Raw genomic sequence first — 16,998 nt, forward strand, 5'->3', positions numbered from 1 at the left:
AATTATATATATATACACGTAAATATATACATTAATTTAGAAAGCGATCAGGTTCAAAATCCAATACTTTGTCAAGTATTGGATTGTAAATTAATAATATTGACTTAGCTGATACGAAAACTAAGAAATTTCATGCTCTAAGATTAAATTCAAGGCATTTTCATTGCCAAAAATTTTATTATCGAAAGTTGAAAAATGACAAATAAAGTTAATAAAATATTGAAAAAATGAAAAATAACTTTTTAGAAATAAACTATATTGTATTAGCTATCATTTATATAAGTTATCACATTTACTACACATTTGGCGCAGTTATGCGAATATTTCGAATTTGGGGCACTTTTGTCAACAATTGTACATCCGATTGTACATCTTTAAAATACGCCGCCTGGTTACGTGTTCTCTCACTATACATGTCAGTTATTGCGATGAATATTTCCGCGAAGCCTCCGTGGTCGAGCTAGCTAAGACACTTTCCCCGGAAAGTCGAGAGATCCCAGGTTCAAATCTTGGGAGATAATATTTTTCGCAATAAAAATTTTTTATTTGAAATAAGAGATTATATATATTCGATTGTCCGAACGTTTTGGCTCGTGATTATTATTATAGCATCTCAAATTGATTGTGTCTTAATGTCCAAATGTTTCGGCGTACAGTCACACATTTAAAATTAATTAATTCATGAACTTAGAATATTATATTATTCGAAACTTCCAACTTTGACTGATCCTTAAGGCGTTTTCTATTATATTATGTTATTACATTAATTCGGTCGGTTTCTATTTCGGTAATTAGAAGAAGTTATTTAAAATAATACATAAAAAATAACTTATTTTTTTTTATTTAAAATATATATTTTAAATAAATTTATCTTTAACACAAACATTGGTTATAGAGATATCTTCCATTAAATCTGTTCTTTATGGATAAACTAGTGTACATTTTATATTGTTGCATTTTAAAAACCTAATTATATATTTGAAGTGAATTTGAAGTGAATTTGGCAAAGCGAGATAAATGGTGCCATCATAGTTCGGTATTTATAGTCAGTTCGATATTTATAGTCTTCTATATTTAAGACGATCTTAAATACAATTTTAATCAATTATACAAAAATAAGGGCCATTTGAGCCAAGCTGGATGTTATATTAAAAAATTATAATCAAAATATTATAATATAATCGTATGTTTTTAACTTTTAATATGATCATCTTCAGTTGTACAAATTATTACAAGTTGAAATTCTGCATATATAAAACATCGTCAACCATTCTCAGTTCAGCAGGTTCTTCATCAAAACGGACTTAACGGAATAAGTATGATGAAAATGCCACCACTGCTTTTTGAGTTAACCTTTTTTTCTAAGGTATCTTATATAAAAAAAATACTTACATATCAAATTTTAGATTTCTATATGGAGACGTGACAAAGTTAGAACAAAAAAATGATTTTTTTTTTAACTTACAAAATTTTTCGATTTTAACTTACAAAATAAAAAATCAAATAAAATTCTAAAAAATTCAATTATACTTAGATATCAATGAGAATATTTTTAAATTCTTTTTGATTCGATTCTTAAAAAAAATGAAAGTAACTTAAATATTTTTTTCATCCTGATTACATTCATCTACCTATCAAAAAAAATTGCATATAAATCTTTGTTTAATTTCCTACAAAGTATTTTTTTCAAAAGATTACATTGAAAAAAAATTAAAGGACTTCGCACGTTTCTTATGGAAAAATATCCCCGGTCAAATTGCTCTGTTTTGAGATATGTTTGAGATATGTACTTCTTGTGATTTTAAACAAATGTCTCCATTGTCACATTTACATAAAATCAACAGATAAAAAGATACAGCACTTTGAAATCACAAAATTTGAATGCTACCATACCTTCTTAAGATATAGAAGAATTTGATGCTTTCTTTTATATATAATATACATATACAACGTTTGTTTAATGTGAGTACCCTCATCTTTCATATTGGGATGCTTGTTTAACGTGAGTCCCCTCACTTCTCATATCGGGGTGCTTACTTAACGTGAATCCCCTCGCCTCTCATTTTGACTTACCTATCTATATCATCCTATTCTTGATTATTTCTATCAATATTCGATTTAAGACAGTTCTATTTGGATATTTTACATTAAGCTGATGTCATGCATAGCTTAAAAATCATATAATACTCGTTATATGAGCGCAACATCTCAAAGTTCTTGCACCAGTTTTACATGTGCAATAATATCCTAGAATCGGTACATTCTCATTATCCAGTTGATGAGCAATCCACATTTGATATTTGATCCACATTTGAAATTTGATCGCGAAATCGTGAATATAATCTTATTCATATAAAGCCCGGTTCATTTCTGTTCATCAAATTGGAAGACATCAATTGCCTCTATATCGAGTTTATCTTGAATATAAGATGGCGCCAGCCCTATTTGATAAATACCAAACGTTAATTCTTTCAAATAATTCGTATCACATATCACATCTTGGAAAATCCTGGTCTCATTCTCATTTAATTTATTCCATACAGCATTCTTCCTAAAAAGATTCTCCTGTTCTACTCTTGCTTGCACGATATTTGGATTGACTTTTTCAATTATTCTGTGAGCAAGTACAGTAGTTTCTTCCATTAATATCAAGTTTCGATAGCAATTTATTATTTCTCCAGTTATAAGATAGAAGAATAGTAGGTTCGGAATGCGTGTGCCGTAGGAATGATGTCATCAATAAAATGGAATATTGTTTTAATGTATTCATTTCGAGCTTCAACTATCTAGATTTTGTAATCAATCGAGATTCATTAGCAGCCCTTGTAGTATGCTGAGATTCATCTCTTTTGAGGACAGGTGGATCTTACAATCAATTCCTTCTTCTTCCAAAAAAGGTACAATACGATAACCTCTGTCCGCAATGATTATGTCTTTTCGTCGTAATCAGGCTCTAAGTCCATAATTGCATCAAATTCACTTTTAAGAATTACTGCATCATTATTCCTGCTGTTAGAAAAATAAGGTCCATGTATATCAAGAATCCATCAGGAGCAACTACAAGTACAGGTTTAGCTAGATGACCTTTATACATAGAGAAGGATTGCCTTAAAATTTTAAAGTTAGATGATTTTTCCATATAACTATACGTTGCATCAACAATTAAAATTGCTTTTAGATCGTTCGATTCCGGATTGTACAATGCATTAAGAAATGAAGTAATGTGATCTCTAATGTATACCTCTCGAGTAATGGAATTGAGATCTATAGTGTTTGATACAAATTGTAACATTAAGGATTTTCTTACAAGACTCAACTCAAGATTAACAGCCTGTTTACTAGAATATTTGAAAATTACTCCCAAGAATTCATCGGAAAAATTGTGACGCATTTTTATTAGAAATAGTAATAAGTTTTTTTTGGAAATATACCTAAGTGTATTATTAACGGCAACAAGAACACACAAAATTAAATATAGGGTCTTTCAATAGGGACGCTCGAAATTTGTTAGATCATAGTAGCCATGTTGTTAAAGTGACATCTGTCAAATTTGTTGTGAATTGTTTAGTAGTGTATGGCAAATCATGGAAGGTGTTGAGCAACGTGTGCAAATCATAAAATTTTATTATCAAAATCAGTGCTCCGTTTGAGAAACGTTTCGCGCATTACGTGATTTTTATTCTCGCTACAACCGTCCTGCCGAATCAATTATTCGACGTTTGGTGACCAAATTCGAGTCGATCGGTTCGATAAATCGCTTCGATAATCAGCCAACCAGTACGTCGCCGAAACGCAAGGTCTGCTGAAAACATCGCTGCTGTGCGTGAGAGTGTACGGGAAAACCCGAGACGATCAATTTCTCATCATTCACAAGAACTTGGCCTTTCTGCGACTTCAACTTGGCGAATTTTGCGTTGGGTTTGCACCCCTATAAACTGACCCAGGAACTTAAGGTAAACGACCATAGACAACGCCGTGTTCGCTGATTGGGTTCTGGAGCAGTTGGAAGTTAACCCAAATTTCGCCAAACAAATCATCTTTAGCGATGAGGCCCATTTTTGGATGAATGATTATGTGAACAAGCAAAATTGTCGAATTTGAGACGATACCAATCCACGCGAGATACACCAGCTCCAAATGCATCCCGAGAAGGTCACTGTTTGGTGCGGATTTTGGTCTGACGGAATCATCGGTCCTACTTCCAAAACGAAGCGGGTGTTGCCATAATCGTCAACGGCGAGCGCAAATCGATGATAAGCAACTTCTTGTGGCCTAATGGATGATATGGATACCGATAACATGTGGTTCCAATAGGATGGCACACACCGCATTCCGCGATGGACATTCTGCACGAGCGATTTGAGGGCATGATTATCTCGCGCGGCGGCGACGTGAACTGGCCACCGAGATCGTGTGGTTTAGCCTTTAGACTTCTTCCTTTGGGGCTATTTTAAATCGCAGGTCTATACGAATAAACCACAAACAATTGATGCTCTCAAAGTCAACATAACAAACGCTATCCAGCAAATTCAGCCAGATTTATGCGAGAAAGTCATCGAAAATTGGACCGCTCGAATACGTGTCACCAAGCGAAGCCGCGGCGAACATTTGAGCGAGTTATATTCCATACTTAATGCCATAAAATATTCTTTCAAATAAAAAAAAAAATTGAGTGGATATCTCACACACAATTTGTTTTATTTACATTTAAAAATCGAGCGTCGTTATTGAAAGACCCTTTATTTCTTCAAATCGTTCTTTTGATATGAGACTTATTACAAAAAACTCATCATCACTAAAAGCAATTATATCGAAAACAATTCGGTTATTATCATTTATTTATTTGTGCACGAAGACCTTGAAAAAAATTGCTTACCCCAGTACCGTTTAATCTATACGGTTGATAAATTGTGAACCCTGTTATAAGATTGTCAAAAGATTCCCCTTATCTAAATGACGTTCACAACATTGAGTTGATATAGGAATAAATATTTGTAACAATGAAAACCTGAATCCTACATTTTAAAGATAAATGACGTAATTATGGAAGTGCAATTACAAATCATACAAGAGTCATTCCTAGTTTTCTTCAGAATATTAAGTCTTAAGCAATTTGGATCATGCTCTAAATGTTCTATTGCCACATTCAAAATGTTATCGGAGTTAATATTCTAATACAAATACAAGAATTAACATTTATATCAGCTGGAGACTTTCTTCAGATCTTCTCTTGATGAGTTATGCATAATTGAAATTTCTGTTGCTGAAATATAATCCGTTTCATTACACGCATGACACAAATTTGTTCACGGAATTCTATTGCGATAGTTCACTGTTAATTATGTATTAATATAATAATTATATATAGATAAACCCTGTTTTGAAGATAAAATATAATTCGCGCAAAAATCTATGTTTCTGCGGTAGCTTATTTTGTACTGCGATTTACTTATAAAAAAATACACGATTTACTAAATAAAGCGCGCAGAGGATGTCCGCGTGCGACACGCAATCACGCGCGAATGTTATGTGAGTAACCAGTTACATATGAACAAAAACAAGAACAAGGAAAGGACAAGGTAATTGATGAGTGTTTGCGTGCGTGCGTGCGTGCGTGCGTGCGTGCGTGCGCGCGAGAAAATTACATTCGAGAATACATGCGTATGTATACCTATTACACATAAAAGAAAGCATCAAGTTATCTTAAGGCTCCTGACTACTCAGCCAAAAACTCTGCGTTGACGGTGGTGACACAAAATCAGATGGCGGTCTGGCGAAACCGGTAGCACACACTTAAGTACGAGCCCATGTATGTTCATCCGTATGCTCGCCGCGGCGCGCCGAGAACGAGATAGCGAACTCCTTCTTACACTAATCACTTGTTTCAAACGATTGAAAATGCTTTCTCTGCAATCTCGGCCACTTGGTAGCCCTAAGCACTAATAAGGGGCGGAAAGCATTCTAAATTACATGTAAGTTTTAATAAATTGTAATAATAATGTATCCTTACCATTAATCCAGAATAATATAAATCATGTTAAACGCAATAGTTTATGAGATATTTAATTGTTTACGATTTTTCGTGCATGTTTTATAATATACCTCTCGTTTATAAACTCGAGTAGCAAGAATAGTTCAATAGAAGTAGAATTTTACCTGAAAAAATTATAAATCAGCATTTCTCTTCTCGAAAAGCCATCAGAAAAAAAAACGTATATTTGAGACTTGAAACTTGTGAAGAAAATGCGAAAAAAAAATCGAATAGTTGCAAAAAGCATTTGTAAAATTATTTTTCGCTTATTAAAACGAAAGATATTGATTGTATAGAAAAAAATTAGGTATAAAAATGTAGGTATTCGAAATATATATAATACCTACAAAATAGGACATTAAAATCGATCTATTAGTTCAGTAGAAAAAAATAAAAAACACTGATAAAGGTCTTTTTTCACTCGCTCTCTGTTCATTGAGATTTAAACGCAAAGCTTTGAAATTCTCGTAAAATGTAGCCCTTGTAACAAACAAATATAGTCCTGAAATGTTCATTAATTTTTGTAAAAAACCATTTGTTCACTAAAAACCTGTCTGCGGAAAACTTAATTTTTTCATCTTTGAGCAGTCGCACAGCAATTTATAGGGGGATTTTTCTTCTTCAAGAGTTGCACTATCTCTCATGTGTATTTATTGGGAATACAAATTAGTTCGGTCCTTTTTTTTATGCATTTATTTCAAAACAAAATGAACAGATCAATTAAAGTATTGTCCATCGCTGCCTACTATTTTTTCCCATCTCTCAGGCAATTTTCGAATTCCATCTCGAAAAAATGACTCGTCTTTGGAGGATCCAATTTTGGAGCCAATTTTCGATTTCTGTGAAAGAAGTGAACCGGTGACTTGCTGTTCCTTCGAAACAACCAGAAGGAGCAATATTCGGAGAATATGGCGGGTGCGGTAAAATCCCAAACAAACATTTGAGCGTTTCCAAATATTTTTTTACGACTTTAGCGACATGAGGTCGAGCGTTGTCATGAAGAAGAATCACTTTATCATGTCTTTACTCGTATTCTGGCCGTTTTTCTCATAATGCTCAAACGAATCAATTGTAGCCGATACCGATCGCCTATAATGAATCGCCAGGTTCAGCAGCTCATAGTAAATAAGACTCTTTTGGTCTCACCAGATACAGAGCATGATCTGAGCATCTTCGAACCATGAATGTTCGGCCGTGGTGTTGATGTTGAGGTCGATGACAACGATTGACCGGGCTTAGTATTTTTTCTTCTTGGGATTGTCGTAGAATATCCACTTCTCATCTCTAGTCAAAATCCGATGCAAAAAACTTTTTCTCTGTTGTCTTTGAATCAGTAAGTGAAAAATCGCCTTTTATCGTCTCTCGGTTTCAGTTCATAAGGCACCCAATTTCCTTGTTTTTAAATCATGACTTTCAATCGTACAGAAACGGCTTGTTGAGTTATCACCAATGATTCTGCAAGCTCCTCTTGCGTTTGACTTTGATCTTCTTCGAGTAATGCCTCTAATTCTTTGTCTTCGAATTTTTTTGGCTGTCCAGAGCGAGGCTTGTCTTCAATGCTGAAATCTTTATCCTTGAAATGTCGTAACCATTCCTTACATGATTTATCAGTTGGAGCAGTGTCATCATAAATTTCGACAAGCATTCGATGGGCTTCAGCCGCTTTTCTCTAATTAAAGCAGAAAGTTAAAACCTCCCGCTGCTTTTTAGTTAACACAAATGCTGCTTGGTTAACACAAAATTCGACATTTCAAACACAGTAAAAATCAAGGTTTTCGTATGAAACTCAAAGCGATATAAATTGAATATTATTAGTAGATGTTTAACCTCTGAAACCGCCAAAATCAGCTGTCACTATGAACCATTCACAACAGCTGGAGCAATCTTTAAGAAAACGGACCGAACTAATTTGTACTCCCAATAATAATAAAACGGTTTTTTGCAGTTAAATTGTTATAAAATGACTTTGAAAAGTAGGTATTTTTTCCGTGTAAAAAAATGCAAATAATTTCGTTAATATGCATCATATCAATAGCCGTGTGAAGTATTCGAAAGCTGACATTTTTTTATGAATTTAAAAAAAAAGATTATTCTCCGATTAATAGGAACTGAGATAACAATTTTTTTTTTAAATCACTGTGACTTTAATTTTTAAGATTAAGAGTTCCGTCTATCACCAATTTATCAAGGAAGAATTGTGTTGGCGATCTTGCGACATTCACGTTGATTTGTAATGGCGCGGCCATGCGATCACGTCCAAGCGTTTCCCGCGCTATTATTGCTTCGAGGGTGCACTTGGTCGAGAAAAATGAGATTTTCTCTGCTTTCCAAATTTTTATTGAATAGATCTCAAATGCGGGCGAACGTGTTTTACAATGGATACGGAAAGGATCTTAGCGGTAACGCGGTAATATCTTTCCACGAGACGAGACGCGTGCAGTCGACGAAACAGTTAGAGCGGCCATGATGATTGACGCATGCATCGCTTAACAATCGATATCTCGTCGAATTGATCGATTCTTTGTCAATGTGATTAGACGATATGACTAGATGCGGTAAACGGTAGGGATACCGAATAAATTGAATTTGCTGTTAAAAAAATCTCGAATTGTAACCATTTTTAATTTAGAAAATTTTTTCTTTCTTGAAGAAACTAACTCTTATTTTTTCAGTTTATTATTAAAAAATCACGTTTAGTATATATAAAAAGTGTCCACTTGGACATTTTTTGAAACTGTTAAAGATATAACACTAATTTTCGCAAATATTATAAAAAGTAAATTAATGTTACATGAAAAATATATTTTGCAACTATATTCAACAGTTACATTAACATTTGGCAAATTATTTATTATTTGTTTACATATGTCATATTTGCATCTGCAATTAAATTCACAAAAACAATTTTGTACTGATAATTTTGTTTAATTGTCTAATTGAACAATTAAATACTTTTTACAGCATGTTAAATAAAGAAACATAGCTAATGTGACAAATTTGTTAATTAGACATGCACTACACACTCAAACGTGATTTTTTAGTAATAAACCTAAAAAATAAAAATTCAAAAAACAAAAAATTAAAAATTTCATATTACAATTACTTTGCGAAACATTTGATTAAACTATTTGATTATATCTCGAGCTACCCCAGATTACAAAAAAATCAGGTTTACACGTCAGTTTATTACTGAGAAAATGTAAATTTAGCAAATTTTAATGTACGAAATTAAACGCGCGAATTATCAAGCGGACCGATCTTCCCCGACTGCGCTGGCTGTCCTCCAGGGTTGTTTTGTTTAGAAGTTTTTTTTTAAATTAATGTTTAAAACATGTTTCATGTTTAAAACATCAGATTCAATTAAATATGCTTTTTTTTTAAACAATGTGTTTTTAATACTATTGAATTGTTCAAAAAGTCATTGCGTTTTTTCCAATAGATGGCGTTGTCCACGTTTATTTGTATGCGAGCGTGAATGTCAAATGTTAACGTGCATTTTGTTGTTGACACTCAACCCAAAAACCAAAAAAAAAGTTGACGCGATTCGGTCGAGTTTTGTGCTTGCAATTGTGGTTCGAACATGGAGAATTTTGAAGAGCATATTCGCCATATTCTATTTTATTACTTCAAAAAAGGAAGAAAGCAACTGAAGCAAGGGAAAAGTTGCGTCGAGTTTACGGCAGAAATGTCAAAAAATCAGTGTCAGAATTGGTTCGCCCGATTCCGTGATGGTGATTTTTCAGTCAAAGACGCTCATCGCTCCGGTAGGTCTTCCAAGATTGACGACGATGAAATGAAAGCATTGGTGCAAGCAAATAAGCATTCAACGATTCGGGAGTTTGCTACCGCTCTAAAAGTGTCCGTTGGAAGTGTTCATGACCATTTGAAATCGCTAGACTTCGTAAAGAAGCTCGATGTTTAGGTACCGCATGGGTTGAAAGAAATTCATCTGAAGAATCGCATGAACGTCTGCGATCAACTCATCAAACGTGAAGAAAATGATCCGTTCTTGAAGCGTATGATCACGGGCGACGAAAAATGGATTGTTTACAACAATGTCAGCCGAAAAAGAAGTTGGAGTAGGCGAGGTGAAACACCGAAAAGGCAAGCAAAGGCAAAGATCTACCAAAAGAAGGTAATGCTATCAATGTGGTGGGATTGGAAGGGACCAGTCTTCCATGAGCTACTTCTAAAGAACAAAACGATTAATTCCGATGTCTACTGTGAGCAGCTGCAGAAATTAAGTGATGCCATCGCACAGAAACGTCCCGAGCTAATCAATCGTAAGGGTGTGGTATTTCACCACGACAATGCGAGCCATACATAAGTTTGGTCATTCGGCAAAAATTGCAACATGGTTGGGACCATATCCACATGGTTGTGTTACCATATCCTCCATATAGCTCAGACTTTTCATCATCAAACTTCCATCTCTTTCGCTCCTTGCAAAACTCCTTGAATGGTAAAACGTTTGTTTCTGAAGACCTCATCAAACAGTACCTAGACAAGTTTCTCGCAGAGAAGGATGAGAAGTTTTATGAACGTGTATTATGAACCCGGAAGATGGCAAAAGGTCATCGAACAAAACAGCCAATATATCATTGATTAATGTTCATTACGTATATTAAATAAACACACCTGAAAATCAAATTAAAAAAACTCAATGATTTTTTGAACAACCCAATATTTAGTAGAGGAGAGATGATACTCCAGCTACATTTTACACGATAATTTGGTTTACTTGGTTAATGATGAATATTTAAGTTTAAAATTTGACAATTACATTCATTAAAATGTTGTTGAATCAATTTTGGACTCAAAATTACGAAATATTTATTACTTAAGACACTATTAATAAAAATATGGCAACATTGAATAATGGCGAATCGAAGAGAACATGATGTAGCCTTCCATAAAAATAGTTAAAAAGTTAGTTTTGTTAATATAGTATAGTTATAAAATAGTTCGGTTATAAAATTAACAAAAAAATACAGTTTATTGCAGAATATATGCATGTATACAAATTTATATGCATATAACTTATAACCTTAAGTAGGTATAGGCGGGTTCTAACCCTAGGGAGCGCGGGGCGCGGGGGGGTACTCGTAGGCGTGGGGAGGGGGAAGGCACGGGAAGGCCCCAGCACTATTATAGTTTATGTAAACATAGGAGTGATTTACATAAACATAACGTTCCACATTGACATTCTTTTTCGACCGCCGCCGCCGCCACCGCCACGGACCTCGCGTCCACTCTAAATGTATTGCCGTCTTCTCTTATCTTCCTTTTTTTTCTTTTCGCATCCAAAATCATAAGTGTACTAATCCTAGCGTTATCGATATTTACATAAACATAGGACGATGGATTACATAAACATGATGACGTTTCGCTATGCCTTTCATATTTTTCACCGCCACCCTCCCAAAACGCATCGGTAACAAAGGCTTGCATACACTTACTTAAAGGCACGCATATACTTACCATCTCTCTTCCTCTTATGTTTCGTCATTCCCGCTGCGTTGTCGTTCACGTTGTTTCTTCTCGCACGCAAATATATTTTGTCAATATACGTTTTTTAGTTAATGACTTAAATAGAGAGAACGCTTAATTGTGACTGAAACAGTTGTGACCGTCTGTCGCAGTACCGTTGAGCGAGAAGATGCTGACGCGTATGATAATAAGAAAGCGTTATGATAATAAGAAAGGAATGAATAATCATACACAGATATATAATTTAAATATGCGTTTACTTTTATATATAACGTAACTTTACAATATATAGTTCTTATTATATAGTTCTTACAATATTTATAAGCAGAAACTTAATTTAATTTAATTTAATTTAATTAATTTCAAATCGAATTTTAAGCACCTCATTGCTTCCAATTAGCAAATAAAATGTACATTTTTTCACACTGTTTATAATATTATCTGAAGCATGAACTATTAACTCACCCCCCATATTTGATTTTTTATTATAAATTTTGCGCAAAAATTCTACAGCATCACATTTATCGATGATACAATTTTCACTTAAAAGTGTTAGAAAACATTTAATTTTTCGATATGCGTATACTGGCACAACTCAGAGTATACGTTCTCGACGCAATGTTTGAATTTGAACATAAAGAGCATGGTTGACGGCTTCATATACAGACATGTTTCGCGCAGTGTTAATTTGACCACATTCACATCACGCATGATTTTTATGATTTCTTTTTCATTTTTATGATTTCTATCACTAGATCTTGAACCGATAATGATGCGATTGATTGCACGTACCGCTCAATATCCGCACGTTTTTCAATGAAAGCTTGCCACATTGCACGAGACAAAATTATGTTATTAACAACTTGGTTGTCGCCAATTACAATTTCCACAAAAGACACAGGTCCGACAACGATTCCGACATCCAGGTATTTGTAAGCTGTAGGAGTCAGTGTAAATTTTCATCTCAATATACGAGATGTATGGGGTATTTATTGTAAAAAGATGCTCTGCAGAAAAAAAGTAACACACACGCACGCACGCACGCACGCACGCACGCACGCACGCACGCACACACACACACACACACACACACACACACACACACACACACACACACACACATAAAATAGATAAAAAAAGAAAACAGATAAACAAACTATAGAGAAAAGGTATAAAAAAATTTATAAAGTAAAAACTTACTGTTTGTAAAAACTCTTCATCTTAAATAGGAACGTAAAATCTCATGGAATCATACTTATTTGGAAAGCGTTGCACTAGTGGTCCGTCTGAATGACTGATGCAGTAATATTGCCCGAACTCTTTCTAAGTTTCGTCCCCTCCATTATATTTCTTCAGGAATGCATGAAATTATGAAATTGTTCAACCAACACAGACGATCAAAAATGCAAGCGCCGATATACGACGACATATTTTGTTAGTGTAATAAAAGATTTTTTAAGGAATGACGTATTAATACAACGTATTAATTGACGTATTAATACGACAAATTTCTTGATGACATCATGAATGTAATTTTGATACATTGCGGCGTTATGCAATTGTATAATGATATAAAATTTGAAGATCGAGATACATGCGTTGCCAAATAGTGCGCATAATGATATATGTCTCACCCGTTGTAGTCCTATACTCGCCATAATATTCGTGCTCTCTCTCTCCTACCCTCTCTCTCCTACCCATGGTACTAGTGATCCTACACTTATAGTATTCGCGCTCTCTCTTCTTCCCATTGTATTCTCTCTCACGTTATCTTTTCTTCTTGCTCACAATTTTATTAAATAAATACGGTTTTTGTTTTATGATTTTTTAATGATTTAGCAATGCTTTTAATTTAGCAACTTATTATAATAATAATATTTCTAGTAATATAATATAAATAGCTGAACATTCCTAATTATCAAACCATTATAACTATTATTGAGTTATCAATCACTTATTGTACTACGTCGTACTACTGAACAGCTATCATATTATTAATTCTAAATAACTATAGAGAAAAAAGATTCTTTTCAATTAGCGGTAAGGAGAAACAGGAATGTGCAGGTTTCAAAGTTACGTGACAAGCAGATGATGACATAGAAAAGGGCAAAAAAAATATTTTAGGATTGTGGAGGAAACTTAGAAAGAAATAGAGATTAGAATTATAATTTCTTATTATTCAATTCTTATTTTACTAATTTGATTAACTTGTTTGAGGAAAAATTGCGCGCCTTCTTATCATATACAGGGTGTCTCATAAGATGGGTACGAGTCATCACATTGGGGATGGAGAATGGATCAAAGGGAACAAAATATTCTTATACTATTTTGAGATACTCGCTAGTTTTCGAATTAGAAAAGGAAATGTCTAAGCCAATATGCGATTAAACCGCGCCACGCGAATTCGTTGGAGAGCCCACTCGAGCGGCGGCGGCGGCGGCGCGCAGGGAGAGAGAAATAGCGCTTCGTTGCCTAGCACAGCGGCTTGGCATGGCGATTCTATGTGTTTCGCCGCATCGCGCCTACATTATCCAAAAATGTTATTTTAGCTGAAGTTTTTCTTATACATTTCTTATCATTATAAATCGCGTTATTTAGCACGATTAAATACGTTTTAACACAATTATAGATATGTTAAGCGATGTAATTAATTAGAGCATTACGCAAAGCGTATGTTGATCGTCGCGATATCTTTCCGCTTGCTTTATTATACGATGTTTCTATTTAATTACGCTTCGAGATACATTTCGTCGCGTCGTTTTATGCTATATTTAGTCGGAGTTTTATTTTTTGACATGTTAATGCGTGTACATTGAAATTATAGTATAAGCGTAGATAGTCGCTACATTGTAAATTCAGATATATTACTTCATGTACAATGACGCATTTGACTGAGGTTTTTTTTCACATGTTTCTTACCGTTTAACAAGTTTAATTGTACATCATTAGAAACATTCTTAAATTTTATTAATCTTTAATGTTCACTGATGAATAACATTTAAATTTTCTGTCACTGAAAAGATTATTTATGTATACGTTAATGAGATGTTTAAGTTTGTAGTAACTGAAAATTTAAGTGTATTGAAAAACACTAATTGAAAATTGAGTATTTTAGTATATTTTCATTAAACTATCCATCAAATTTAATGTTCATGTCCATGTTCATTACATTAAAAAAATCTGTAACTTACAAGGAAAGGGACCCAACTGCTGCTCTCTGATTTTAATGAGCAGTATGTTATTCTCCAGACAAAAATAAGCGACACGTATTTTTTTATACGCACTTTTAACAATCGAAAACATTAGACATTCGGGAATTTTTTATAAAGAGGAATCTTCGAGATTATTAAATGTTTTTTTCTCATTCGTCACCAACTGCGTACTTGTGTCGACCTGTGTTCATTGACAACGCTTATAAAAATTTCGTATAATACGATAGAATATACAGATATGATTATCTGTTACGGCCGAATGAAAATGCTCAACTCGCGGCGCGTATTTACTAATCGCGGAACGATTTCCTAATCGCGAGCGGCATCCTTCGTCAAAGGCCATTAGGAGATATATCCTACGGGCGAAGGAAACTGGAAGTCTCTTGCGGGATATGCGAAACTATGGTCCATCGGTACGTCACAACGTCGGTCGCAAAGAAGAAGTCCTTCGGATGTTCGATGAAAATCCTGAGACTAGTGTGCGTCGTGCAGCTCGTGCATTCGGTTTACCGCGATGTATGGTGCATCGCATTTTACGGCGAAATAATTTACGGCCGTATCAACGCGTGCAGCAATTACTGGAACGAGATGAAGCTTTGCGCGTTCATTTTTGTGAAGGTATTTACTTATTTTTTTTACTCTCGATAATCACAACGCTTTTTTGCAGAGATTAAACATCAATAAAATATGCGCAAGGCTTCTTGCACAATATCGGCGAAATGCTTCATTTCCCGATTATATTTTATGATCGGATGAGGCCACCTTTATGCCAAATGGTATGTTTAATTCGAGAAACCATTTGACCTGGCAATTCGAAAATCCACACGCGAGGGCGCCTTTCAATATCGTTGGTCAATCAACGTATGGGCAGGAGTGTTAAAGGATTGAATGGTAAATATTCTTGTAAATTATAAAGAAAATATCTTTTCTTTCATAGTTTTTTCGAATGTACATATTTATAATTGGCAATTTTTAGATCGGTTCCCATTTTTTGCCGCCACGTCTCAGCGCACAGGCATACGGAGAATTTCTGGAAAATGATTTACCGGTGCTTCTCGAAGACGTTCCATAATCGCCAAACGCTGTTTTATCAGCATGATGGAGCTCCCGCACATTTTTCCCGTCGAACAAGACAAATATTAGACGCCGATTACGGCCGTAAATTATTTCGCCGTAAAATGCGATGCACCATACATCGCGGTAAACCGAATGCACGAGCTGCACGACGCACACTAGTCTCAGGATTTTCATCGAACATCCGAAGGACTTCTTCTTTGCGACCGACGTTGTGACGTACCGATGGACCATAGTTTCGCATATCCCGCAAGAGACTTCCAGTTTCCTTCGCCCGTAGGATATATCTCCTAATGGCCTTTGACGAAGGATGCCGCTCGCGATTAGGAAATCGTTCCGCGATTAGTAAATACGCGCCGCGAGTTGAGCATTTTCATTCGGCCGTAACAGATAATCATATCTGTATATTCTATCGTATTATACGAAATTTTTATAAGCGTTGTCAATGAACACAGGTCGACACAAGTACGCAGTTGGTGACGAATGAGAAAAAAACATTTAATAATCTCGAAGATTCCTCTTTATAAAAAATTCCCGAATGTCTAATGTTTTCGATTGTTAAAAGTGCGTATAAAAAAATACGTGTCGCTTATTTTTGTCTGGAGAATAACATACTGCTCATTAAAATCAGAGAGCAGCAGTTGGGTCCCTTTCCTTGTAAGTTACAGATTTTTTTAATGTAATGAACATGGACATGAACATTAAATTTGATGGATAGTTTAATGAAAATATACTAAAATACTCAATTTTCAATTAGTGTTTTTCAATACACTTAAATTTTCAGTTACTACAAACTTAAACATCTCATTAACGTATACATAAATAATCTTTTCAGTGACAGAAAATTTAAATGTTATTCATCAGTGAACATTAAAGATTAATAAAATTTAAGAATGTTTCTAATGATGTACAATTAAACTTGTTAAACGGTAAGAAACATGTGAAAAAAAACCTCAGTCAAATGCGTCATTGTACATGAAGTAATATATCTGAATTTACAATGTAGCGACTATCTACGCTTATACTATAATTTCAATGTACACGCATTAACATGTCAAAAAATAAAACTCCGACTAAATATAGCATAAAACGACGCGACGAAATGTATCTCGAAGCGTAATTAAATAGAAACATCGTATAATAAAGCAAGCGGAAAGATATCGCGACGATCAACATACGCTTTGCGTAATG

The 16,998-nt window shown here is 34.4% G+C and overlaps 1 protein-coding gene and 1 pseudogene across 2 annotated transcripts in view; both read left to right on the plus strand.

Moving 5' to 3' along the window:
- Window positions 1-16,998, plus strand: part of LOC108686643 (protein downstream neighbor of son homolog) — a 54,749-nt gene that overhangs the window by 7,131 nt on the left and 30,620 nt on the right. The window lies entirely within an intron of this gene.
- LOC108686640 lies at window positions 9,612-10,358 on the plus strand (annotated as a pseudogene).

Source organism: Atta colombica, unplaced genomic scaffold (genome assembly GCF_001594045.1).
Source record: "Atta colombica isolate Treedump-2 unplaced genomic scaffold, Acol1.0 scaffold188, whole genome shotgun sequence".
NCBI lineage: Eukaryota > Metazoa > Arthropoda > Insecta > Hymenoptera > Formicidae > Atta > Atta colombica.